A 13450-nucleotide genomic window follows, 5' to 3' on the forward strand; every position below is an offset into this window, starting at 1 on the left:
CACAACTTTATTAAAATACAAAATCAGTGAGTGGTTGTTTAGACATTGGTTATGACTATCTGTCCCCCCGCCTGGGACAGAACTGACATCCCGAGGTCCGATCGGTAGCCAGTAGAAGGGAAAGTCAAACTTGGGGGTCATTTGAGCTAAGTGTCGGACCCACGCCGCTCACCCCAGCAGCTTCCCGAAAGCTTGCCGGCCCTGGGATTGGACGAAATCGTGGCAAGCCCCAGGATTCCTTTAACGGAATTCCCTTCAGCGCAATAGGAGGGGCAGGCACAGCCTATCCTGACCCCTCCACCACCAGCATATTATAACCAATGCCTAACCGCAACCTTACAAGTTGTGACGAATTGCTGAGTAGTAGGCAAAAACCAAATGGCACAGCCAATCACCAAATGGCAAAATTCCTACTAGGCCCCTGCGCCAAGGCAGACGACCCCATGACAGGCAAAGCAAGGTCAACCGGAAAAGATGGTGGGCGGGCAGGTGATCCGATGCACTCTGCAAAGAGAAATAGAAACCAGAGTGTATCAATATTTAAAGACTATGGTCCCACCCACCCAATTTACAACATACAATTTGCCCCAGCAACCCGGTTATCCAATCACAATGCCAGGCAACAACTATTAACCTGCCTGGCAACAAGAGGTCTGGCCCGGTGGCCCACACCGCAACACATGCTCTCATTTATTGGAGAACACGCTTTCTGGGTCTCCAGAACCGTGGAAATATTTCACATTTCGTCCTTTAGCCTTCCAGGTTTCTCCACCTCCTGTGATATTAAAGAAAGGTTTTCCCCTAACGTTCGACTTCAGCGAAGGCAAGCTTTCAGTCTTCAGCTTCTTGCCTTCCTTTTACAGATTCTCCTTCTTGCTATCTGAGTACAGCATGTGCACGGCTGGAGGTGGGTGAGGGTCAGGAAGAAAGCCACAGATACCTACAAATTTAATGTTGGCGTGCAAAATGATTTTGGCACCTCGGGATCGGCAAATATGTTCCAGTCCCGAACATCTCCCCTTTAATCTTCTGTTCTCGAGTGTCAGGAAGTGGTGTTCCTTCATCTCTTCCGCCTACAATTTTTCTTCTAGATCTTTGATCAGCTCCATAACTCTGGAGAAATCCTCTCCAACTTTCCAGTGCTTTGCCAGGGCCGCGGTTGCCTAGAAAAGACTCTTTGTACTGGAGACTTCGAAGGGCCAAGCTGCATGTTACCTGGGGCTGGATTCAACCCGTCAGACTAGGGAGAGCCAGAACAATGGGTGCTGCTAGTGCAATAGGGCTTTCTCCCCCACCAGCCCACGCTTCCCTGCTGCCCCCCAAACTGGCCTGGGGGTGGCATTGGAAAAGCCCTCAGAACAGCACGATTGGGGAGGAGAGAGGAGATCATTTCAGGCAGCAAGCAGAAACATTTCAGCTAAACACATGAACTTAATAACTGTGTCCTATCTGGACAAGGATAACTGTTATGTACTGAGTTGAATAGGCTCCAAAATGCAGCAGTCTGATTGGTCCTAGAACAATAGGATTCAGAATGCAGCAGTCTGATTGGTCCTAGAACAATAGGATTCAGAATGCAGTAGTCTGATTGGTCCTAGAATAATAGGATCCAGAATGCAGTAGTCTGATTGGTCCAAGAACAATAGGATCCAAAAGGCAGCAGTCTGGTTGGTCCTAGAATAATAGGATCCTGAATGCAGTAGTCTGATTGGTCCTAGAACAATAGGATTCAGAATGCAGCAGTCTGATTGGTCCTAGAACAATAGGATCCAAAAGGCAGCAGTCTGATTGATCCTAGAATAATAGGATCCAGAATGCAGTAGTCTGATTGGTCTGCAGGAGCCACCCAATCCAGCTCCAGGTGGAAGTGAATCCGCAACCTGATTGGCCTACAGGAGAATCCCAGAGTTAGCCAATCACATGCAGCCCATTATGTAAATAATGTATATAAAGCAAATATTTGGGGGGAACTTCCATTCCTCCTCACCACTATGAGCTGAATAAAGAGCATGAAATCCGCTCTCGACTCCGAGTATATTTCAATAACCTACCTAAGTTCTGTCATCTGTGCTCTGGTAACTGCTAGGTTACTGCAATGCATTTTTCATGGGACTAACTCATGAAAATGATTTCGAAAATTCAGCTGGTGACGAATTCAGGGGCCAGGTTGCTCACCGGGGCAAGACGGTTGAGTGTATTACAACAATCTTGAGCCAACTGAACTGGCTGCCATTCAGTTTCTGGTCCCAATTCGAAGTGCTGGTTTTGACTTATAAAGCTTTAAATGGCTCAGAACTGCAATCCCTCAAGGACCGCCTCTCTCCATATGAACCTACCTGGACCCTGAGATCACCATCTGATGCCCTCCTTTGTGTGCCTCCTCCTCAAGAGGTCCAGAGGGTGGCCACATGAGAACGGGGCCTTCTCTGTGGTAGCTCCCCATCTGTGGAACACTCTCCCCAGGGAGGTTCGCCTGGCACCTTCAATATATATTTTTAGGCACCAGATAAAAATGTTCCTCTTCAGCCAGGCCTTTTTGGGTTATCAGCATTCTGTTGTCTTTCAAACATGCTAGTGGGAGGGGGGTATTTATTATTATTAATTATTATTATTATTATTATTAATTTATTTTGTGTTCTCGCTTTCTGTTTTTATATTGTGCAGCAGCCTGCGATTTTCAGATGAAGAGTGGTATACTAAGCAAACAAACAAAGCAACCTTGAATTCCTCCATTAGACTCCTTTTTCCATTTTAAAAACTATTTCTATACTACCAACTCACATATACACCCTCTAGGTGATGCACACAAATATATACAGGTACAAAAAAAAACAACACAAAACGCCTGGCAGGGACGACAAAACAATCCAAATAGTTATTAAAATGATCAGCTAATCAAGGAAGCTGCCTGTCAGAGGCAGAAGATGCTCAAGAGAAATCTGGAAGTCAACCGTGAGGAGCCCTGCAGAATTTCTGCAGGGAAAATATTCCATCGAGGGAACTAGTGACTAAATTAAAGCATGCCTGACCTATAGTTGAAGCCAGCTGGGCTTCAGCAACATGGCAGGGCCACTAACAGCTTCTCCTGAGAACCTTAGTTGCCGTACAGACCATTTGAAGCACAGTTAGAGCAAATACACGTACACCCCAAAGAATTATGGGAACTGTAGTTCTGCAAGGAGTAAACCGCAGTTCCCAGGATTCTTCGGGACGGATGTGCTTTAAACACATGCAGCCTTTGTGACTGATCTGAGGAGATGAGGGCTCAGGTGGTCCTTAAGGGATCCCGGACCCAAGTTGTAAGGTAAAGGTAAATAGGTAAAAAAGGTAAAGGACCCCTGGACAGTTATGTCCAAACCAAGTTGTATATTAACAAGAGACAGACAGACAGACAGACAGGAGACAGATAGAGAAGTAGATAAATAGAAAAATGTGAGCTTTCTTTTGCCAAAGTTGTTGAGCTTTTGCCGGTTTTGAGCTATTTTTATGGAAAATCGTCAAAAACGGCACTGCCAACATGGGCAGATTTCCCTGGACATTTTGCTGATTCCCACCCAGGCACTGCTGCTGGGGGCAGTATTCTGGGCATGCACAGGTTGCGAATCGGCACTTCTGGGCATGCACAAAGCGTGATTTAGTGCTTCTGCGCATGCGCGACCACCGAAACCCGGAAGTTACACATTCCGGTACTTCTGGGTTTCGGCTGTCCGCAACCCGAAAAAACACAACCTGAAGCAGCTGTAACCCGAGGTATGACTGTATGTCCTTATTGCTTCAAAACTAAAGGAAAAAGGGGGGGGAAGACTGAGATTCTGGGTTTTTTTAGGCAAAGCAGAAAATCCAAAGCGACACTGGCCTCCACATCTGGAATTCAGAATATAGACTGCCTTCGTATGAGGAAGTTCCATTTAGCTATGACAGCCAACAACCCCTGACAGACACTTCGTTTTTATTAATGGAGCTAATCCATTTTCAAAGCCATGTGAGCAAATGCGTTCTGCCAGTTCTGTGAGGAAACGCTTTCTCTTGTCAGTACTAAACCCGATGCAACTCAACTTGATGGACTGGCCCTGAATTTTATGCTTTATTGTTATGAGAAAGAGAGAGAAAATGCCCCTTCACCGCATTTCTCGTATTTCATAAAACTCTGCTGTTGCAAAAATCTTCGGGCTGAAGGAAGACTCCAAGCAGCAATGGAAAAGGAAAGGTGCTTATTTAGTGCTAGCTAGCAGAATGTCTCAAAGGAATTATTTCCAAGTCTGAGCCCAGAACACAGGGCTAAAATACCTTTTATAGTTCACTATGTATCAATTGGGGACGCGGGTGGCGCTGTGGGTTAAACCACAGAGCCTAGGACTTGCCGATCAGAAGGTCAGCGGTTCGAATCCCTGCGACGGGGTGAGCTCCCGTTGCTCGGTCCCTGCTCCTGGCAACCTAGCAATTCGAAAGCACGTCAAAGTGCTAGTAGATAAATAGGTACCACTTCGGCGGGAAGGTAAACGGCGTTTCCGTGCGCTGTTCCGGTTCGCCAGAAGCAGCTTAGTCATGCTGGCCACATGACCCAGAAGCTGTACACCGGCTCCCTTGGCCAATAATGTGATATGAGTGCCGCAACCCCAGAATCGGCCACGACTGGACCTAATGGTCAGGGGTCCCTTTACCTTTTTGTATCAATTAAATTAGACCATTCAACGAATCACCACCTGTCCAGTAATACCTTAACTGTTACTTTCCAACTATGTATCAATTTTCCAGCAGTTTTCCTAATGGGTGATACCCTTATTTGGTGTCCTAGGGTACGTGTCAACTTCATGTAATTATATATTCTGCACTAATCTTCTAAACTCATTAATAACTTTGAGTGATATCGCTGCCTCACTGCCATGTCCCATCTCCCCCCCTCAAGTTGTATCTTTTTGCCACGTAGCAGTGAAATCCTGTACAAGCCTCCTCAGAAATTAGAGCTATGGAGTTTTATGAAATTTACATCTTGGATGGAGTTGTCAATTTTGATTTTCCTCAGTTTAGCATTTCCAAACCATTCTCTCTCTCTCTCTCTCTCTCTCTCTCTCACACACACACACACACATTCCTCATGAAAGATCACCACTATTTTAGTACAAATTTCTCCTAATACATAATTTTGTATTCAGTTGTTCCTAATAAACACATTTCTGCAAAGCAATCTTGCCTCATTTAAGGCATAGTCAAGCTACCTCATTTGCCACCTAGAGCATAAGCTACACGCGTATGGTGCTGGAGGAGACTCTTGAGAGTCCCATGGACTGCAAGAAGATCAAACCTCTCCATTCTGAAGGAAATCAGGGCTCCTTGCCTTTTGCCCCAGAACCTTTTATGCGATACTAGGCCTCGCTGTATAGTTAAAGCTATGGTTTTCCCAGTAGTGATGTGTGGAAGTGAGAGCTGGACCATAAAGAAGGCTGATGGCCGAAGAATTGATGCTTTTGAATTCTGGTGCTGGAGGAGACTCTTGAGAGTCCCATGGACTGCAAGAAGATCCAACCTATCCATTCTGAAGGAAATCAGCCCTGAGTGCTCACTGGAAGGACAGATCCTGAAGCTGAGGCTCCAATACTTTGGCCGCCTCATGAGAAGAGAAGACTCCCTGGAAAAGACCCTGATGTTGGGAAAGATGGAGGGCACAAGGAGAAGGGGATGACAGAGGACGAGATGGTTGGACAGTGTTCTTGAAGCTACCAGCATGAGTTTGACCAAACTGCAGGAGGCAGTGGAAGACAGGAGTGCCTGGCGTGCTCTGGTCCAGGGGGTCACGAAGAGTCGGACACAACTGAATGACTAAACAACAACAATTACTTATAGCCCACCCATCTGACTGGGTTGCCCGCTCTGTGCAGCTTTCAAACGCAATATAAAAACAGAATGAGATAATGACGACCACAACAACAACTACTACTACAACAACAACAATATATTATTTATACCTCGTTCATCTGGCTGGGTTTCCCCAGCCACTCTGGATGGGCATCAAACATTGACATATGATGGGAGGGCGTTCCACAGGGCGGGCGCCACCACTGAGAAGGCCCTCTGCCTGGTTCCCTGCAACCTCACAGTGAGGGAACCACCAGAAGGCCCTCGGCGCTGGACTTCAGTGTCCAGGTTGAACAATGGGGGTGAAGACGCTCCTTCAGGTATACTGGGCCGAGACCATATAGATCTAAGAAGCTGAGGTTTAAAGTTTAGGCCTTTAGACCTAAGAACCCAAGGCAGATTATAACTCAGAACTTGTATAAAATAGCCCTTAATGTTATTTAGTCACCAGTTTTTAACATACATGGAACGATTCCATTAAAGGGTGTCACTCAGGTTTGGGCTAATCCTGCCGCCACTGTTGTGGTGCGACATTTTGGCAGAACCCAGAAGGAAGAAGGAGCAGCTGCACAAATCAGGAAGAGCCATGGTATTGGACCTTTTAAAGCTTGCCTTAAAAATAATGTCAAATCTCTCTTCCCTCCCCACCCTGTCTTCCTTTTTTGTGCAATCCAGAATTCTTTCTTCTGGTTGCCATTAATAACGTGACATTTACTGGGGTTTCTCCAGATGTTTGCGCCAGCAATGTCCTTTCGAAGGAATTTCTGATTACTGAGGCTTTCATAAGGACGTCCACGTGGTTCTCTTTGCGGATGGAGACGTCGGGGGCGGACCGGAAGTGCTAACCGAAAGAGAGCCAGGAGCGAGGGCTAACCCTTCGTAACGTTGCTCATCCTCTGCTCCAGGTGACGCAGCTCTCCTGTCTGTTGGCAAGGGGTGGAAAGAAGGGAGAAGGTAGACAGTGGCTTCCCGGGTGACTCACGAAAAGAATTGCAAGGCAGTGGAGCAACAGCTGGAGCCAAGCTATTTAATAGCAACAATACCCCCGGTTCTTGGGAAAGAGACAGTGGAAATACACCACATGCGACCACAGGCATTTATAAATGAAATTCAGAAAATATGAATGAAAGCCCCTCTCTTCATTGGATAAGTATGTCTCGCATATTCAGCCCCAGTCAAAGGGAAGCGGGTTTTCTCTGATCTGCCATACAGATTTGGCCAGAGGTTCTCACTTCAACGCGTGCTCTTGTCCAAAAGTGGGGAAAGAAGAAAACACCAGATCTTCAAAGTCAGAAGGCTGGGATTCTCAAAGATCTGCTTCATCCATCCCCTTCCAAAAGGGGTGTCTTTGGGAAGAGGGTCAAGTTCTTGTTATAAATCAGTCCGCATCTATTAACACCCACCAAAGTGCGAATTTGACACCAATTAACGCAGATTCTGTCCTCCTTAGCAGACTCCAACTCCCCTTTTATGGGATTGCTTGTTCGGAATGTGTCAATTTGTCCCAGGTTCCCCATCCATATTTATGGGTGTTTTTGCACAAATGTTTTCCCTCCTCTTTTAACACTGAGGCAACCAGAAGAAATGGGAATCTAATAAAATGGTGTTAGCTTGGGAAGCTTGAAGTCTGGGGCAGAGAACTTTCCCTACCAAATCACCCAACCCCAAACTCACCCTGAGACTCACACCCGCACCTCCTTCCTGCTCTCATCTACTAAAAATCATGTTTAAAGGATTAAAACTAAGTTTTAAACCCCAGGTCATGAGCCCAACTTCCATCTCAGCCTAAGGACAATATGAGCCATTGGCCTGATCAAGCAGACTTTTCTTATGTTCTTAGAATGATGGAGAGAACTTTGTTGTTGTTGTATAGTTATCTAGTTGTATCTGACTCTTCGTGACCCCTTGGACCAGAGCACGCGAGGCACTCCTGTCTTCTACTGCCTCCCGCAGTTTGGTCAAACTCATGCTGGTAGCTTTGAGAACACTGTCCAACCATCTGTCATCCCCTTCTCCTTGTGCTCTCCATCTTCCCCAACATCAGGGTCTTTTTCAGGGAGTCTTCTCTTCTCATGAGGTGGCCAAAGTATTGGAGCCTCAGCTTCAGGATCTGTCCTTCCAGTGAGCACTCAGGGCTGATTTCCTTCAGAATGGAGAGGTTTGATCTTCTTGCAGTCCATGGGACTCTCAAGAGTCTCTTCCAGCACCAGAATTCAAAAGCATCAATTCTTCAGCAATTCTTCAGCAATCAGCCTTCTTTATGGTCCAGCTCTCACTTCCACACATCACTACTGGGAAAACCATAGCTTTAGCTATACGGACCCTCGTCGGCAAGGGGATTTCTTTCATTTGCTGCTGCACAATCAATGCAGACTCCCAGCCTTCTAGAAAGCCAGGTTTTTACAGCAGCACCACACAGATGAAGACATCGTGTGCAACTTGAAAAACTGCAGCAGAAGAAGCCTGATGGGAAGTGGCGCGTTTCCACCCCGTTTGGTGTGTGGCACATTCCTGGGGCAGACAGCTGCGCAAGGAGGCAAATGTCTTGAAGGAGAGATGGACAGCTTATTCAGAAACAGACACCGCAATGGGGAGATGTCGCAAGGAGGAAGGCCGCAGGTCAATTTGCGCACGTTCAAACGTATGTGCTGAATAAATATAGGGACGTGTGAATCACCAGCTCAAGCCCACGGAAGCGCACAGTTGCTGACAGTTGTACGGCAGTCTTTTGACAGCCCTTTAATGCTCTGTGAATGGTCAGCAGTCATCACCTCTTTGAGACCAGCCATTTGCAAATGTGCACTGATTAAGATTTTTGCTCGCATGTGGACTGTGTCAGAGACAGGACAGCTGGAAAACATGTTGCACCAGTTCCATTCCCGGGGAATGAACACCTCATCAGTAGTTCATGGTGTCAAAGTGAACTCACAGGATGTCGCTGTCTGGTCCCTGTTCCTTCCAGCAAATGGTTTTTAAAAAAATTAAAAACTAGGTGATGCAACAAAACATATTATCTTAAAACATATCATCCTTAATCCCCCCCCCTCATTTTCCCCTCTCCCCCCTCCCTCCCATAAACAACCTGCCCTCCCCACCCACCCACCCACTTCCCAATCTCTGGTTTCTCTATAAATGCTATTCTCTGCATGTTACAGAACCGTTCTTAATTACCGTATTTTTCACTCTATAAAACACACTTTTCCCCCTCCAAAAATTAAGGGGAAATGTGTGTGCATCTTATGGAGCGAATGCAGGCTCCATGGCTCCATGGCTTCAGTGAAAGCAATGCGAAACTCTCCTGCCTTCGTTTTGCTGGAGAGGCACTGCGCAGAGAAGGAGAGAATTTTTTTTCTTGTTCTCCGCTTCTAAAACTAGGTGCGTCTTATGGTCGGGTGTGTCCTATAGAGTGGAAAATACGGTAATCTAACGAATTATTATCAATAAAAAAGTTGTGAGTGTTTATTCAAAGCCTGCCAAGGAGTCCAATTCACTTTGTTGTGTCTTTAGGCACTTTGTAAAAGGTTCCCATTCCTCTTTAAAGTCACAGTTATCCTTGTCCCGTAGTTTTGCCAGTTCTGCATAGTCCATCAGTTTCTTTGGCGATAATTCTTTAGTCGGGATTTCCTCGTTCTTCCATCCTTGTGCTATTAAGACTCTTAATTAAGTCGCATACATGAAGATGTTCTTCAGCTTGCTTGGCAGGTCTTTTCCTACAATCCCTACCAAAAATGCTTCAGGTTTTTTAACAAATGTTAGATGGAACATTTTCTTCTATTCATTCCAGCAAATGGTTTTGAGCACACACTTTGACCATGTGTCTCCAGTCACTGTTTGGCTACCAGGGATTGCTGTCACCCTCCTCCTGGGTCACTTTCCAAGGCCAATTTCTGGTGGTTGTTTTCTATCATTCCCTTAGGGAAAGTGGGGCATTGTATATGCAGAGGTAGAATTTCAGCAAAGCTTCTTTTAAATCTCTTTATCCCTTGCATTCATATCCCGGCTTTCCTCTAAGGAGCTCAAGGTAGCATAAAGGGCTCTCCTTCTCCCCATTTGATCCTCACAACAACCCTATGAGGTTGGTTAGGCTGAGAAATATGAGCCATTCTCTTTAAAGTTTCCAATTGACATCACAAAACCAAAACGCAGCAATTATTACCAGGTGCTTCTTTAAACCGGTCCAAGTTCAGATTGTATCAATTTGTTGCTCTGGTGATGGAAATACTTTCCGCACTTCAGCAGATCACAGAATTTATATATAGGTTACGAAAAACCAGCTCCCTGATCCAGCTCCAATAGTACATAGTTGTTGTTGCTGTTTAGTCGTTGAGTCGTGTCCGACTCTTTGTGACCCCCTGGACCAGAGCACGCCAGGCACTCCTGTCTTCCACTGCCTCCCGCAGTTTGGTCAAACTCATGCTGGTCGCTTCGAGAACACTGTCCAACCATCTCATCCTCTGTTGTCCCCTTCTCCTTGTGCCCTCCATCTTTCCCAACATCAGGGTCTTTTCCAGGGAGTCTTCTCTTCTCATGAAGTGGCCAAAGTATTGGAGCCTCAGCTTCAGGATCTGTCCTTCCAGTGAGCACTCAGGGCTGATTTCCTTCAGAATGGATCGGTTTGATCTTCTTGCAGTCCATGGGACTCTCAAGAGTCTCCTCCAGCACCAGAATTCAAAAGCATCAATTCTTCGGTGATCAGCCTTCTTTATGGTCCAGCTCTCACTTCCATACATCACTACTAGGAAAACCATAGCTTTAACTATACGGACCTTTGTTGGCAAGGTGATGTCTCTGCTTTTTAAGATGCTGTCTAGGTTTGTCTTTGCTTTTCTCCCAAGAAGCAGGCATCTTTTAATTTCGTGACTGCTGTCACCATCTGCAGTGATCATGGAGCCCAAGAAAGTAAAATCTCTCACTGCCTCCATTTCTTCCCCTTCTATTTGCCAGGAGGTGATGGGCCCAGTGGCCATGATCTTAGTTTTTTTTTATGTTAAGCTTCAGACCATATTTTGCGCTCTCCTCTTTCACCTTCATTAAAATACTTTACTTCAAAATATATATATTTTTGTACACGTTGCCAGGCTGGAGCCCTGCATTGCAAAATTCAGAGAAGTGCTGATTATTTAAAGTGAAAAATTGGGAGGGGAATTTGTAACAATACTTAGTTACTCAGTTCTCTTTAGCTGGTTGCAGTCTCTGGAAGCTCATGACCAGCACTTTTAAACAGGAGCATTTGTAGGGTTTTTTTGAGGGGGTGGCCTGGAGCGTTGTCTCACAATGTGCATAGGACCAAGAGACAGGGATGGCGAGAGAGATGCTGTGCCATGTTTGTTTTCCTGCCTGAGAACCAAAACTGCACCTGTAACAAGTGCAAGCTGGTTGTGGACCCTCCAAATGTCCCTATTTTCCAGGGACATCCCTGATTTACAGGAGCCATCCCCGTTTCCAATTTGATCCCACTTTTCCTTAGGGTGTCCCCAGTTGCTCCTGGTATGCCCTGCGGAGGACCTCAAGGTCCACAAATAACAACACTTTGGAGGTTCCAAGCTGCAAGGTGCTTAGATTGGTCTCAACTAGGGCCAGGGCCTTTTCAGTACTGGCCCCGACTTGGTGGAACGCTCTGTCACAAGAGACCAGGGCCCTGTGGGACTTGACATCTTTCCGCAGGGCCTTTGGTTTGGACTCAGTCTGACCCTTATGTTGCCCTCCCCTTATGGTTTTGATTTATGGGCTACTATTAAAATGAGGCTGTATTTTAAATTGTATTTTAACCCCTATTTTTGTTTTGTTTTGTTTGTTTGTTTGTCCCCCCCCCATTATGTTTTATTGTAATTTTATTGGTGTTAGCCACCCTCAGCCCAGCTCTGGCAGGGGAGGGTAGGCTATAAATACACATTTTTTTTAATTATTATTATTATTTCATTGGAGAAATGTTGGAGGGTATGGAGTTATCAAAACCCTAAGCCGTCTGAAGGCAATCCTGTCTAGGGAAGGTTTTTAAATGTTTTATTATGTTTTTGTATATGTTGGAAGCTGTCCCGAGTGCCTGGCACAACCCAATAAGATGTGTGGGGTTTAAATAGTAAAATTATCATTATGGAATGGGGCGTCCCTATCTTCATCGGAGAAATGTTGGAGAGTATGTGGCTGTGTTGCTGAAATGGAAGGTACAGGATCTTAAGGTCTGCCTATCCATACTTTGAGCTATTGTGCAAGGTAAGGAATTTCTCGATAGAGCAGACTGTCCTGGGACAGCGGCACATGTGGGGGCCCCTAGCGAGGAGGAAAATCACCCACTGCAGGAGACAAAACACTGGAGGAATTTGCCACGCAGAAGCAAGATTGTCAGGAGCCATGCTGGGCGACCAAAACTGCGCACAGTTCGCCAAATGCATTCGCACCACAGATTTGTAGAATGTCAATAGCATTCTGGAAGTTTTACTTTCAATTCCTTTCAACCATCAAGGGAGCATTTCTCCTGATATACACATTTTTTTGGGATTCAGTTTTTTCCTAATATACACATTTTTTCCAAGGAATTTATTTTATTTTCAAATAAAAGCCCGGTTTAAGGCAGTTTTTCATGTGTGATGTTCTATCGCGTTTTTACCATTCTGCTGAGAGCCGCCCAGAGTGGCTGGGGAAACCCACCCAGATGAGTGGTGTGCAATTATTATTATTATTATTATTATTATTATTATTATTATTATTATTATTATGTTAGCATGTACACTTTTTACACTTGTTTGGGGTTGCAGAACTGCAAAGCACAGAGATGCAAATTTCAAATGCCGCTGTATTCAAGGGAAGTAATAGTGCCACTGTATTCTGCTCTGGTCAGACCTCACCTGGAGTACTGTGTCCAGTTCTGGGCACTACAGTTCAAGAAGGACACTGGAACGTGTCCAGAGGAGGGCAACCAAAATGGTCAAAGGTCTGGAAACGATGCCTTATGAGGAACGGCTAAGGGAGCTGGGCATGTTTAGCCTGGAGAAGAGGAGGTTAAGGGGTGATATGATAGCCATGTTCAAATATATAAAAGGATGTCACATAGAGGAGGGAGAAAGGTTGTTTTCTGCTGCTCCAGAGAAGCGGACACGGAGCAATGGATCCAAACTACAAGAAAGAAGATTCCACCTAAACATTAGGAAGAACTTCCTGACAGTAAGAGCTGTTTGACAGTGGAATTTGCTGCCAAGGAGTGTGGTGGAGTCTCCTACTTTGGAGGTCTTTAAGCAGAGGCTTGACAACCATATGTCAGGAGTGCTCTGATGGTGTTTCCTGCTTGGCAGGGGGTTGGACTCGATGGCCCTTGTGGTCTCTTCCAACTCTATGATTCTATGATTCTATGTATTTCAGTTTGCAGATTGAAATGAATTCCTCCCCCTTTCCCTAATTATACAGCAGGTCCCTATGTTCTTCCCTCCAAAGGAAGCCAGACCAGTTGGCCATTGTGGGAACAGACCTCTGTACATGATAGGCCACTGCACTGGCAATACAATAAATCCACAACTTATGTCGAAGTTACGTTCCAGAGATTGCGCCTAAAGCCAAAATCACATATAGTCAAAACACAATGGGTGGAATTGCCAGTCTCTCT

This window comes from Podarcis vaucheri (genome assembly GCF_965113315.1).
Source record: "Podarcis vaucheri genome assembly, chromosome: 6".
NCBI lineage: Eukaryota > Metazoa > Chordata > Lepidosauria > Squamata > Lacertidae > Podarcis > Podarcis vaucheri.